At 46.5% G+C, this 13,291-nt stretch overlaps 1 long non-coding RNA gene across 2 annotated transcripts in view; it reads left to right on the top strand.

Moving 5' to 3' along the window:
- LOC140485508 (uncharacterized) overlaps positions 1 to 13,291 on the top strand; it is a 55,009-nt gene that overhangs the window by 10,727 nt on the left and 30,991 nt on the right. For both annotated transcript variants that reach the window (XR_011962374.1, XR_011962373.1), the window contains exon 7: positions 5,731 to 5,837. This is a non-coding gene — a long non-coding RNA (uncharacterized lncRNA). The remainder of the gene's footprint in view (positions 1 to 5,730; positions 5,838 to 13,291) is intronic.

The raw sequence follows: 13,291 nt of genomic DNA on the forward strand, positions 1-13,291 counted from the left end.
GGTGAGGCTGGAGGGGGATTACAGAGACAGGGAGGGTGGTGAAACTGGAGGGGGATTACAGAGACAGGGAGGGTGGTGGGGCCGGAGTCTGTTCTACTTTATTAAATCTACAATAGTGAGTAAGGTGAGGGTTTCTTTTTAATGTGTTACAGTCTCTTGAATAAATGTTTGAAATATAAATCATAAGCATTGTTATTCTCGGGCAGTATTTTTCCAGCAGTAAGACGGTGCCTTTTTCTTGGTCTGTAGATTCTTAAGGTGGAGAGATGGCCTGTTGTAGAGTGGCGTGCTGTTCCTGTCGGATGTGGGAGATTAGGGAGAGTCTCCATGATCCTGTGATTATGTCTGCAGGAAGTGTGATTGTAAATCCTATTGGATCGCATGGATTGGTGGAGGAGTGATTAAAGGCAGTGAGGAATTGACAGGAGCCTGGGGGTGTGATAAGGGGCAGTCTCAGGAATGCAGGATACTGCAGTAACAGTCAGGTAGATGGGTTACCTCCAGGAAAGCTAGGAGGGGTAGGCAGATAGTACACCAGTCTTCTATGGCTATCCCCCCTCTCAAACAAGTATACTGTTTGGGAAAATGTAGTTGGTAATAGACTTTCAGGGGAATGTAACACTGACAGTCAAGTTACTGTGACTGAGACTGGCTCTACTGTAATGTGAGGTATATCCAGTTCCACACGATCAATGGTGATAGGGGACTCTCTAGTCAGGGGCACAGTCTGCTGTTTCTGCAGCTGACCGTGAGACATCAGAATGGGGTGGTGCCTGGTTCAAGAATGACTCCGAGATGGTTCAGAATCTTCTCAAAGGGGAGGAATCTGCCGTGATGGGATTCAAACCCAGATCATTATCTGGGTCTCTGGATTAACGGTCTAGCGATAATTTCACTCCATCATCAGGACATGAGGCAGGGTGAGTGACTGAGGTATCAGTGGAGCAGCACATCAGCACCAAAGATCCCACAGTATTGTGGCTCAGTGGTGAGCACTGCTGCCTCAGCACCAGGGACCTGGGTTTGATTCCAGCCTCAGGTGACTGTCTGTGTTCAAGTTGGCACATTCTCCCCAGTATCTGTGAGGGTTTCCTTCGGGTGTTCCAGTTTGCTCCCACAGTCCAAAGATGTGTAGGTTAGTTGGATGAACCATGTTAAATTTCCCATCGTGTCCAGATGCAGTAGATGAGGTTTTGGGATGTGCAGGCAAATCTCTGCCTGATGTGAAAAGATCCTTTTGTGGTCTTGGACAGAGGTCAGAGGGAGGTGTGGCCGCATGTTTTACATTCCCGTGGCGGCAAGGGACGGTCAAGGGTGTGGAGCATGGGTTGGTGGGAGGGTGTGGACCGAACATGCGAGGTGCAGAGGGAATGGTCTCTGCGGAACGCAGATAGGGGTGGGGAGGGAAATATGTCTCTGGTGGTAGGGTCTGACTTTAGGTAGCAGAAATAACCAAGGTGAATGCGCTGTATCTGGAGATTAGTGGGGTGGAAGGTGAAGACCGCAGGGTTATATTCTTTATTGTGGCTGGAGGGGTGGGGTAAAGGCGGAGGAGCGGGAAGTGGAGGGTATGTGTTGGAGGGCATTGTTGATCAAGTCAGAGGAAAATTATGGTCCTTGAAGTAGGCCGTTCTGGGATGTGCTGGAGTAGGATCCAAAGAGATTAAACAAATATATCACAGACAAAAGATTAACTGGACCAGAGAATAGGACCCCTTAAAGGTCAACAAGGCTGTCTATGGAACCACAGGGGGTGTGAAAGATATGCAAATATTTCACGTCATTTTTACTGGAGAAGTATATGGAAGCTCGAGAGTTTGGAGAAATAAACAGTGATAACTTGAAAAGTGTCCATGTTACAGAGGAGGTGGTACTGAATGTCTTAAATCGCATCAAGGTGGATAAAGCCCTGGAACCTGATCAGGTGTATCCTGGAACTTTCTGGAAATCTAGGGAAGTGATTGTTGGGCCTCTCCTGAGGTATTTGTATCGTTGATAGCGACAGGTGAAGTGCCATTATTTTAAAAAAAGTGTTAAGGAGAGGCGATGGAACAAGAAATCAGTGAATTTGAAGTCAAGATGTTGGAAGGGATTCTGAGGGACAGGATATCCATCTGTTTGGAAAGGTAAGGAATAACAGGGAGAGTCAATGTGGCTTTGTACATGCACGATTGTGTTTCACTAACTTGAGTGAGTGTTTTGAAGTGACAAAGAAAATTGATTAAGCCAGGCGGTGAATGTTGTTTATATGGACATTCAACAAGGTTCCACAAAGCAGACTGGTTCGCAGGGTTAGATAACATGGAATGCAGGGAGAGCAAGCCATTACAAAACTGCCTTGAAGGTAGGAGACAGAGGATGATGATGGAGGGTTGCTTTGCGGACTGGAGGCCTGTGAGCAGCAGTGTGCTGCAAGGATGGATATTGGGCCCTTAAATAAATGACTTGGATGTGAATATATGAGGTATAGTCAGTAGGTTTACAGAAGACACCAAAATTGGATGTGTAGAATGAAGATGGTTAGTTCAGAATACAACAGGATCTTGATCAGATGGGCCAGTGGAGCAGGGAATGGCAGACGGAGTTCAATTTAGATAAATGTGAGCTGTTGTATTTTGGAAAGGCAAATCAGGGCAGGACTTATACACTTAATGGTCATGTCCTGGGGAACATTGCTGAACAAAGGGACCTTGGAGTGCAGGTTCATAGTTCCTTGAAAGTAGAGTCACAGGGAAGCAGGGGAGTGAATGCAGCATTTGGTACGCTCCCCGTTATTGGTCAATGCATTGAATGCAGCTGTTGTGATGTCATATTGTGGGTGGACAGGGCACTGATTACAGCTCTTCTGGAATTCTGTTTACAGTTCCAATCTCCCTGTTCTTGGAATAATGTTGAGAAACTTGAAAGGGTTCAGAAAACATTTGCAAAGATTTTGCCAGGGTTGGACGGTTTGAGCTATTGGGAAAGGCTGAATAGGCTGGGACTATTTTCCCTGGAGAGTTGGAGGCTGAGAGGTGATCTCATAAAATCATGAAGGGCATGGATAAGGTGAGCAGTCAGGGACTTTTTCCCAAGTTCGGTGGGTCCAGAACTAGAGGGTACAGGCATAAGGTGAGAGGGAAAATATTTAAAAGGGATCTAAGGGGCATCTTGTTCATGTTGAGGGCATTGCAAGTATGGAATGAACTGCAGAGGAAGGGGTGGAGTCTAGTACCATTGCAGCATTTAAAAGGCATTTGATTGGGTACATGAAGAGAAATGTTTTTAGAGGGTGAACTGCTGCCAAATGGGACTCCATTAACGCTCTCCGTTATTGGTCAATGCATTGAATACAGAACCTTGGATGTCATATTGTGGCTGGACAGGACATTGATTAAGCCACTTCTGGAATTCTGTTTTCAGTTTGAATTACTCTGTTCTGGGACGGATGTTGTGAAACTTGAAAAGGTTTGGACAAGATTTACAAAAACGTTGCCAGGATTGGAGAATTTGGGCTACAGGGAGAGCCTGAATAGGCTGGGGCTATTTTCTCTGGAGAGTCAAAGACTGAGAGGTGACTTCATGGAGATTTATAAAATCACGAGGGGTGTGAATAAGGTGAGCAGCCGGGGTCCTATTTCCTCAGGTGAGGTGGGTCCAAAACTAGAGCACCTGGGTTTAAGTTGAGAGGGAAACAATTTAAAAGGGATCTATATGGCAATGTTTTCAAGCTGAGTGTGGTGAGTGTATGGGAGGGGCTACCAGATGAAGTAGTGGAGGCTGATAAAATCACAACATCTAAAAGGCTTCCAATTGGGTACATGGTTTTGATGGATACAGGCCAATAGATGGTGAATGGGAATCCATTAGTTTAGGATTCCTCGTTGGCACGGACGAATTGGACGGAAGGTCTGTTTCTTTGATCTTAATAAATTAAGATGCATTCCTCTCTTTTGTGGAGAACGAGCTGAAGCACAGATAATTATCCTTGGAGCTGAGAAGGTGAAGCAGTGATTTTGACCTGGTGCAGATTTGGTTCCAAGGCTTTGAATTTGCAGAGAGAGAGAGAGAGGAATTGTTCACACTGTCACAATTTTTAGTAACTTTCAAGTAATTGGCAAATAATATAAGGTGAAAATGTGAACACTATTTTATTCAGTAAGTTCTGAGCATCTGGAACAGTCTGAATGACACAGATTCAGCAGGTCTTCTGAAACAGACTTGGAATTTTACTTTTTAAGGAAAGATTTGGGGGGCCGTGGGCACATGGGAGGGGACTTGGGACAGATTTGCAGCATCTCCAGAGGGAGTGAGTACAGCCCCAATGGGCTGAATAGCCCCCAGGCCCTGTGCTCTGTGATACTGCCCCATTCACTCTGAATGATGAAGCTCATCCCAGGGCAGAGAGAGGGATTAGCCCTCCACTCTCATCACAATGGGGCCCGGCTGATTGACGGCAGCTCCAGACCAATGGGAGGAGAATCTGTGTAGTCCTGCAGCCAATGGGATTGAATGAGGGGTGTGGCCAGCAAGACAACACCTGTCGATGAGCTGTGCAGGTGCAGTGTCACTGTTTGGGGTTGGGAGAGACAGCAGAGACTGGGACAGAGGCTGTGGGACCTGAATTACAAACTCCCGGTAAATTAAAACCAAAAGAACTGCAGAAGATGTAAATCAGAAACAACAACCAGGAGGTTTTGGAAAAGCTCGGCAGGTCTGGCAGTATCTGTGATGAGAAATCAGAGTTAAAGTTTCAGACTCAGTGTCCCTTCCACAGAAGAGATATTACTGAGAAAAAAAAGTCACTTTATGTGCAGAAGTTAGTGTGGGGGGAAGATAAAGGAGTAAAGGATAGGTGGGGATAGAGTGAGAAGAGTGGTTGGATAAAGGAGTGATAACGATCTGGCTGGGGGAGGGTGATTAGCTGTTAATGGAGACTGTTAGTGTCTAACCATAGGTAGTGTGTAATGGCAGGCTGTGAGAACAAGGCCTGGTGTGTGGGGTAGGGGGCTTCGACATGAGGTTGTTAACTTATGGTTAGCCACTAACTGTCTCCATTGTAAGCTGTTGCCCACCAATATCACTCCACGATTGGAGCTGCCGAGGACACAAACGACACAAACCTTTGGAATATCTTCCCTAAACCCCTCTCTCCGCCTGAAAGATGTATCTAAAAATCGTTCTCTTTAATCAACGTTTCCATCATTCGTGAAGCATTTTAGGAGATTTGTCAATGTGAAAGGCTCCATACAATGCAGGTAGTTGTTGTTATTGTCTGACATCAGGAGAAACAGGAATGAGCCCTCTCTCTCTCTCTCTCTGAGACCTGATGAACAGCAAAAGCAGGAAGCACTGAGCATGCTCCAGCCCACAATGAGCCTCGGATTATTGATGTCAGTGCAGGACCAATAAGAGTGGGGGAAAGGGGGCGAGAGGTGCTAGTTGGTCCTTCAACCAATCGGAGTGAATGAGGGGCGGGACAATACTCAACCACGTGATAAACTTCACTGGCAGCACAGTGTTGTTGTGACCAAGGCATTGGAAATGTGTGAAGGTGAAGGACAGGGGAAAGGAAAGACATATTGACCAGGAAGAGGAGGAAATTTTCACGGTATGGAATGAGAGGTTTTACAGAACTTAGTGCACTTTGTAAAACACAAATTTGAAAATCCCAAATTCTGCACCATTTTCCCTCCCTATAATGCATTTTGCGCTCCCTGAAATATCAACTGTGTGTTTCTCTCTCCACAGATACCAGTGATCAATGCCAAAGCCCCATTGCCTGTGGAGAAGGTGATGTTTGACTTCCTTGTACAGCTGCAATTCCTGTGGTGAAGGTGCTCCCACAATGTGTTTGGGTAAGAGCTGTTACAGATTATTCACTCAGTAACATTGAAGAGTTGACATTGTGTGTGCAAATCAACAACAGTTTGTTTTTTTTATCATGTTTATAATTCCACAGAAATACTATTGAGAACTTCTGACATAAGGCCACAGATGGGGATATTAGGTCAGGTGATCAAAAGAATTGCTAAATAAGCAGGTTTTCAGGAATACCTTAAAGGAGGAAAGCAGGTCTGAGGGGGTAAGGGTGGGAATTCCAGACCGTGTTGCCTTGGCAACAGTAGAAACAGCCAGACAGGTGAAGCAATGAATAAACACATCGTTGGGAGTCTGAAAGAAAATAAGATGTTGAGGTGTCACAGGTTGTGTGGTGCAGGGAGACAGGGATGTTCACAGCCAGGAATTACATCAAGGGTGAGAATTTTAAATTGTTGCTTGTTAATACGAGCCTTTTGATGGATCAACAAGTTTTGGTACAAGTGAGCACTTGGGCAGTAGGGTTTTAGATACTCTAGAGATTACATGGAAGTTGAATGTGGGAGGCTGGCCAGGAGTGTGTTTGGATAATGAAGTCTGGAGATAACACGGGGATGGACGAGTATTTCAGTAAATGGGCTGAGACTAGGGTGGAGTTGGGTGATGTCACTGATGTAGGGATCGTGCTTTTGGAGTTGGGCTGCTCCTCCTCTTCATCACTCCCCCTCCCCAATTCACAGATATTGTTCCTTGTTCTACCTGTCTGTCTTTTCTGGTTATGTCCTTCTCTCCCATTCTGCTACAAACTAATATTGGAAAAACTTGCTCCATCCCAACCCTCCCTTTCCTTTCTGAATTCCTTCTATTTGGTGTCCCTTAAGGATCTCTCCTTGGTCCCTCCTGTTTCTCACCTACATACTGCCAGGAGGTGACATCTTCCAAAAGCACCGTGTTAGGTTTCACATGTACACTGACAATGCCCAGCTCTCCCTCCCCATCATCCCTCTCCATTACTCAGTTATCAAACTGCTCATCACACTCCCACTACGGGATTGGCTGCAATTTCCTGCAACGGAACGTTGCAATGGTTAAACCCATTGCCTTCAGTTACTATTACAAATTACTTTCCCTTACTGCTGAGCCCCTCCCTCTCCCTGGGAACTGTCTGAGACAGAACTTGAAAATATTGCTCTCATATCTGACCCCAAGGTGACCTTCTGATCAAACATCTGCACAATCCCAAACACCAGGAATTCCAATCTCTTAAAATGTTGCTTGTCTCCACCTCACCCCAGCTCCATTGCTACTGAAACCCCTGACCCGTGTCGGAGTTGCCTAAAACGAATCCAAAACAGAACCCGTGATTCCGCGACTATCCCAGAATCTGGTTCCAGACTCCCTCGTGATGGGAAACATCCTCTCAGTATTTACCCTGTCAAACTCCTTAAGAATCCTACGTGTTACAATGAGATCCCCTCTCATTCTTCCCAAATCCCGTGAGTAGAGTCCCAACGTCTTCAGCCGTTTCTTAAAAGATAATCCCTGAAAACCAGGGATCATCCCAGTCAATCTTCTGTGAAATACCTCTGATGAAATGATGTATTTCCTTAAATAAAGTGTCCAAAACTTCTGTCATTACTCCAGATGTGGTCTCACTCGCACTTTATAAAGTTCCTCTCAGGTATATACTCCAAACAACTCCCCGTAAACTTGCACAGATATTGTTGGAAATGCTCAGCAGGTTATGCAGCATTTGTGAAGAAAAATCAGTTAAAGTTTCGGGTCTGGTCACTCTTCCTCAGATACGTTAACTCTAATTTCTTTTCACAGATGCTGCTAGACCTGCTGAGCTTTTCCAGAAACTTCTGTTTCTCTTCCTGGTTTACAGCATCTTCAGTTGCTTCGGTTTTCATATCCTTTAAACTTGCCATCTCTCCTCTAGAATTTGTCATTTCCACCTTGGAAAAAAGATTCAAATTTGCTTGGTCTCCCCTACCCTGGGAAAAAAGAAACCATGACTAGTCACCCCATCATTGCTCCTCATAATTTTATAAAGTTCGATAAAGCCACCTAAAGTGCCCAGTGCTGCAGGGAAATAGCCTCAGCCTATTCAGCCTCTCCCTATGGTTCAAATGTTCCAATACTGGCAACACCCTGGAAAAACTTTTCTTGCAAGTTTCCCAACATCATTCCTGTAACAGGGAGACTGGAATTGAAAGCTGTCTGGGGATTCCAAAAGTGGCTGAGCCAATAAACTGTACAACTGAACCATGATCTCCCAACTCCTATACTCAATGCACTACCCAATAACAGCTAGCATACCGCACACCATCTTCACTGACCTGTTTACCGTCAACCACACTTTCAAGGAACTATCAACCCACACTGCACGGTCTGTTTGTCTGTCAACACTTCCCAGGAACTTGTCATTAAGAGGTTGAGTCCTATTCTGGTAACATCTTTCTGAAATCAGGGAAACCACAATTGAATGCAGTATTCTAAAACTGGCCTCACCAATGCCCTATTCAGCCACAACGTGACCACCTAATCCCTATACTCAGTGACAGAATCCCCACAGTGTAGAAGCAGGCCTTTCGGCCCATGAGACCATACCAACCATCCGAACAGCATTCCACCCTAACTCTGTAACCTACCATTACCCAAAGCTAATCCAGCTAACCTGCATGTCTTTGGATTTGTAGGAGGAAATTAAGAGCACCCAGAGGAAGCTCACGCAGACACACGGAGAATGTGCAAACACCACACAGACAGTGGAATCGAACCAGAGTACATTTATTGATCAGCACATTCCATTCAATGTTAGTGTCCCAAATGCCACGTTCGGCACCTGATCTCCCTGAAACTATATTTTCCAAGAACTATGCAGTTGTTCTGAGCCCTTCAGAGGGAAATAAGGTGAGGAGGAGAAAACTGGAACAGAGTTAAGTTTTAGATCTATAAAATAACTCTCCATCTTCCCCCTCTGCTCCCCCCGTCTCCCCCCGCTCTGTCTGCTCCCCCCCCCCCCCCCCGGCTCCCCCCGCTCTGTCTGCTCCCCCCACTCTGTCTGTGCCCCCCCCTCTGTTGGCTTGCTCCCCCCGCCCCCCGTTGGCCTGTCCCCCTCCTTCTGTCGGCCTGTTGTCCCCCCCTCCCTCTGTCGGCCTGTCCCCACCGATCTGTCTCTTACCCCCCACCAATCGGCCTGTTCCCCTCCGCCCTCTGTCAGCCTGTTCCCCCTCCCTCCCCCCCCCAGTCTGTTCCCCTCACCCTTTCTGTCAGTTGCAACCCCCACCCCTGTTCCCTCCTCTCTCATCCCACTTTCTGTCCCGACCCGGCTCTGTGCCACCCCTCTCTATTCCCCCCCCTCTCTTTCCCCATCCATTTGGGTCCCACCCCTCTTGATCTGCCTACCCTCCCTCCCAGTCCCCTAGTTCTGTACTCCCCCACTGCAGGGCAAATATCTTGTCTACTTACCCTATCCATGCCCAGCCTGATTTTAAAAATCTCTTTCAGGTCACCATTCAGCCTCTGACGCTCCAGGGAAAACAGCCTGTACAACCCTGGGAACATGCTTTAATTCTTTTCTGATCTCTTTAAAGTTTAAGAACATCCATCTGATAGGAAGGAGAACAGAATTCTATGGAATATTGATTCGGGAACTTTTGCAATGTCCTGTACAGCCACAATATGACCTCCCAACCCCTATACTCAATGCTTTGACCAATAAAGACAAGCAGACCAACTGTGGCTTTCATTATCCTATCTACTTGCTACTCTACTATCAAGGAACTATGGACCTGCACTCCAAGGACTCTTTGTTTAGCAGCACTCCCCAGGAACTTACTATTAACTGTATAAGTCCTGCTAAAGTTTGCTTTTCCAAAATGCAGCAGCTCGCATTTTTCTAAACTGAAATCCTCAGCCCATTCACCCATCTGATTCAGATCCTCTTGTACTCTGACGTCATCTTTTTCACTGTCTCCTACACCTCCAATTTTGGTGTCATCTGCAAACGTACTTACGATACCTCATATGTTCACATCCAAATCATGGATATGAATGGCGAAAAGTAGTGGATCCAGCACCGATCCTTGTGACACTCCGTGGTCACAGACCTCCAACCTGAATAGCACCCTCTGCCTTCTACCATCGAGCCAATTCTGTACTCCATGCGATCTAACCTTGCTGACCAGTCTCCCATGAGGAACCTTGTCAAACACATTACTGAAGTCCATGTCGATCATGTCCATGCTCTGAGCTCAGCAATCCTCTTTGTTACTTCTTCAAAAAAACTGAGTCAAATTAATTTAGCAGGGGGATGGGATCCGGACTTGTAGTCCAGCAAGTAAGCTAGCTGTGTGTCAGGATGCCCAAGACTGTAGGGAGGCTGTGGAGCAGGTAGCACTGACAGGGACTACTTGCGGACACAGAGATGGGCTCAAGTGCATATACTTCAACGCAAGGAGTATCAGAAATAAGGTGGGTGAACTTAAGGCGTGGATCGGTACCTGGGACTACGATGTTGTGGCCATCACGGAAACATGGATAGATGAGGGACAGGAATGGCTGTTGGAGGTTCCTGGTTACAGATGTTTCAGTAAGATTAGGGAGGGTGGTAAAAAAGTGGGGGGGGGGGGGGGGGGTGGGTGGCGTTACTAATTAGAAATGGTATAACGGCTGCAGAAAGGAAGTTTGAGGGGGACCTGCCTCTGGAGGTAGTATGGGCTGAAGTCAGAAATAGGAAAGTTGCAGTCACCTTGTTGGGTGTTTATTATAGGCCCCCCAATAGCAGCAGAGATGTGGAGAAACAGATTGGGAAACAGATTTTGGAAAGGTGCAGAAGCCACAGGGTCGTAGTCATGGGCGACTTCAACTTCCCAAATATTGATTGGAAGCTCTTTAGATCAAGTAGATTGGATGGGGCGGTGTTTGTGCAGTGTGTCCAGGAAGCCTTTCTAACGCAGTATGTAGAGTGTCCAACCAGAGGGGAGGCCATATTGGATTTCGTACTCGGTAATGAACCGGGACAAGTGGTGGGCTTGTTAGTGGGTGAACATTTTGGTGATGGTGACCACAATTCTGTGACTTTCACCTTGGTTATGGAGAGAGATAGGTGCGCACAACAAGGTAGATTTTACAATTGGGGGAAGGGAAATTACGATGCTGTAAGACAGGATTTGAGGAGCATACGTTGGGAGCATAGGCTGTCAGGGAAGGATGTGGTGGAAATGTGGAACTTTTTCAAGGAGCAGATACGACGTGTCCTTGATATGTATGTACCTATCAGGCAGGAAAGAAATGGTCGTGTGAGGGAGCCTTGGTTGACGAGGGAGGTTGAATGTCTAGGAAAGAGGAAGAAGGAGGCTTACATAAGGTTGAGGAAACAGGGTTCAGACAGAGCAGTGGAGGGATACAGGATAGGCAGAAGGGACCTGAAGAAAGGAATTAGGAGAGCTAAGAGAGGGCATGAAAAATCCTTGGCGGATAGGATCAAGGATAACCCCAAGGCATTTTATGCGTATGTGAGAAACCTGAGAATGACGAGAACGAGGGTAGGTCCGATCAAGGACAGTAGCGGGAGACTGTGTATTGAGTCGGAAGAGATAGGAGAGGTCTTGAACAAGTACTTCTCTTCAGTATTTACGAACGAGAGGGACCGTATTGTTGAAGAGGAGAGTGTGAAACGGACTGTTAAGCTAGAAGAGATACCTGTTAGGAAGGAAGATGTGTTGGACATTTTGAACAACTTGAGGATCGACAAGTCCCCCGGGCCTGATGGGATATATCCTAGGATTATGTGGGAAGCAAGAGAGGAAATTGCAGAACCGTTGGCATTGATCTTCTCGTCTTCACTGGCAACGGGGTTGGTACCTGGGGACTGGAGAGTAGCGAATGTTGTGCCCCTGTTCAAAAAAGGGAATAGGGATAACCCCGGGAATTACAGGCCAGTTAGTCTTACTTCTATGTTAGGCAAAGTAATGGAAAGGGTACTGAGGGATAGGATTTACGAGTATCTGGAAAGACACCGCTTGATTAGGGACAGCCAGCACGGATTTGTGAAGGGTAGGTCTTGCCTTACAAGTCTTATTGAATTCTTCGAGGAGGTGACCAAGCATGTGGATGAGGGTAGAGCAGTGGATGTAGTGTACATGGATTTTAGTAAGGCATTTGATAAGGTTCCCCATGGTAGGCTTATGCGGAAAGTCAGGAGGCATGGGATAGAGGGAAATTTGGCCAATTGGATAGAAAACTGGCTAACCAGTCGAAGGCAGAGAGTGGTGGTAGATGGTAAATATTCAGCCTGGAGCCCAGTTACAAGTGGAGTTCCGCAGGGTTCAGTTCTGGGTCCTCTGCTGTTTGTAATTTTTATTAATGACTTAGATGAGGGAGCCGAAGGGTGGGTCAGTAAATTTGCAGATGATACGAAGATAGGTGGAGTTGTGGACAGTGAGGAGGGCTGTTGTCAGATGCAGAGGGACTTAGATATGATGCAGAGCTGGGCTGAGGAGTGGCAGATGGAGTTCAACCCTGCCAAGTGTGAGGTTGTCCATTTCGGAAGAACAAATAAGAATGCGGAATACAGGGTTAATGGTAGGGTTCTTAGTCAGGTGGAGGAACAGAGGGATCTTGGGGTCTATGTACATAGATCTTTGAAAGTTGCCACTCAGGTGGATAGAGTTTGTAAGGATGCCTATGGAGTATTATCGTTCATTAGCAGAGGGATTGAATTCAAGAGTCGTGAAGTGATGTTGCAGCTGTACAGGACTTTGGTTAGGCCACAGTTGGAGTACTGTGTGCAGTTCTGGTCGCCTCACTTTAGGAAAGATGTGCAAGCTTTGGAGAGGGTGCAGAGAAGACTTACCAGGATGTTGCCTGGAATGGAGAGTAGGTCGTACGAGGATAGGTTGAGAGTTCTCGGCCTTTTCTCGTTGGAACGGCGAAGGATGAGGAGTGACTTGATAGAGGTTTATAAGATGATCAGGGGAATAGATAGAGTAGACAGTCAGAAACTTTTTCCCCGGGTACAACAGAGTGTTACAAGGGGACATAAATTTAAGGTGAAGGGTGGAAGGTATAGGGGAGATGTCAGGGGTGGGTTCTTTACCCAGAGAGTGGTGGGGGCATGGAATGCGCTGCCCGTGGGAGTGGTAGAGTCAGAATCATTGGCGACCTTTAAGCGGCATTTGGATAGGTACATGGATGGGTGCTTAATCTAGGTTAGAAGTTCGGCACAACATCGTGGGCCGAAGGGCCTGTTCTGTGCTGCATTGTTCTATGTTCTATATGATTTCCCATGCACAAAACTGTTATTAGTATCCAGGATTTAACTCTGAACATTGGGGTCGGCGTTGCCCAGTTATCGGTGTTAATATTCTGGATGAAGTTCAAGTACGCCAGCATTTTGTCAGTGACTCTGTATTGAGTCTTGTTAATGTCACCAACACAGGTGAGTTCCTTTTGAAAGGCAGTCCCTGTATCCCTTGCCCACCAG

The sequence above is a fragment of the Chiloscyllium punctatum genome, chromosome 14 (assembly GCF_047496795.1).
Source record: "Chiloscyllium punctatum isolate Juve2018m chromosome 14, sChiPun1.3, whole genome shotgun sequence".
Taxonomy (NCBI): domain Eukaryota; kingdom Metazoa; phylum Chordata; class Chondrichthyes; order Orectolobiformes; family Hemiscylliidae; genus Chiloscyllium; species Chiloscyllium punctatum.